This window comes from Saccopteryx leptura, chromosome 13 (genome assembly GCF_036850995.1).
Source record: "Saccopteryx leptura isolate mSacLep1 chromosome 13, mSacLep1_pri_phased_curated, whole genome shotgun sequence".
NCBI classification, from domain to species: Eukaryota; Metazoa; Chordata; class Mammalia; order Chiroptera; family Emballonuridae; genus Saccopteryx; species Saccopteryx leptura.
The window spans coordinates 26978482-26980032 of NC_089515.1; the positions used below are offsets into that span (position 1 = coordinate 26978482).

A 1551-nucleotide genomic window follows, 5' to 3' on the forward strand; every position below is an offset into this window, starting at 1 on the left:
GGAGAAGCAGATGGTTGCTTCTCTTGTGTGCCCTGACCAGGAATCAAACCCGGGACTTCCACATGCCAGGCCAACACTCTACTGCTGAGCCAATGGCCAGGGCCCAGTTTTTTAAAAATTAAATTTATTGGGGTGACATTGGTTAACAATATTATATAGGTTTAAAGTGTATAATTCTATAATGCATCATCTGTATATTATATTGTATGTTCCCCACCAAAGTCTAGTCTCCTTTCATCACCATTTATAAAAATATGGAATACTTCACAAATATGCATGTCATCCTTGAGCAGGGGCCCTGCGACTCTCTGTATAGTTCCAATGTTAGTATGTGTGCTGCCACAGTGAGCACCCACTGGTCACTTTGGATCTGACTTTTATTTCATTACTGGCACTTAGAGACTTCCACTTACTGCTTTAGAATGTGGTTATATACTTTTCATTAAATTAATCATATATAATTAGAAAGCTTATATTTCTAATGAGGGGCATCTTCTTCCTCAGTCTGCCAGATTGACGTGACATATCCTTTATATTCTTGTGTCTACAATCCAGTTCACACCTTCCACTAGGTTATGAACTCTTTTAAGGACAGAGAATATTTACTATTTGTATTTTTATCCCACCCAAGTACCTAGCCCAGTTCTCTGCACTGAGGACATCCTAAATAAATGCTGTTGTTATTTTTCTTATTGTTATTGTTTTTACTTCTTCCAGCCTCAGTGGTTGGGGTGACACAAAACTAGATTCTAGATTTGCTATGAGTGTTTAAGGTACACAGTCAGTCTGTGCAGCCTTTTGCATTGCTCATCTGAATTTTATTATTCACGAACAATATCTTCTTCAATCACCTTCAAAGACAAGTCATCATCTATTAGACCAATGTTTCTCAAAGTGCATTTGCAATCCATTAGTGGGTCATGAAATCAATTTAATGAAATAGAATAAAACAGAAAATAAAATACCAAGGTGCATTGTATATATAAGTTTAGGAACTGCTTATTGAAACTGTGTGTGTGTGTGTGTGCACACGCATGTGTGCACGCATGCACTGTGTGCTGGATTACCAAGCAAAATGTATTTCAGGCTGTAAATCAGGGTAAAAACATTTGAGAGTCACTGAATATGCTCTTCACTGAGACCACACTCAACCTACCACTCCTTTCTAGCAGGCCCATCTTCAAGAGCAAAGATTAATTGCAAAGCTAGATAAACTCAAGGCCTATCTTTTCCATACGAACTTCTCAGAGTAGGACATCATGCCCAGGGAGGCGGGCTGGTCCCACAAAGGCCCCCAAAGCCCTGGATTGGAAGCCCCCCAGTGGTCGAGGATCGCAGTGAGTCCTGTGAACCGCAGGTGTTCCCTGGGCGCCAAGCCCCTGCTCCTCACCCCACCAACTCTCCGGGAAAACCTTTCCCCTGATGTGATTTAGTCCTCTGAGACACTTAAATGCCATTCTCTAGGGTCTTTACCCTAGACAGCTCCTTGAATGTGGTTCTCAAGGCCACTAAATAACATTACCCTGGGAGAACACTTGGACAGTCGCTCTC

At 41.5% G+C, this 1551-nt stretch overlaps 1 non-coding gene across 1 annotated transcript; it reads right to left on the reverse strand.

Annotated features, from left to right (window-relative positions):
* Positions 1 to 248: 248 nt before the first annotated feature.
* On the reverse strand, positions 249 to 352 carry LOC136385118 (U6 spliceosomal RNA). The gene has a single exon (XR_010747728.1). It is a non-coding gene; the product is annotated as a U6 spliceosomal RNA (small nuclear RNA).
* Between the last annotated feature and the right edge of the window lie 1199 nt (positions 353 to 1551).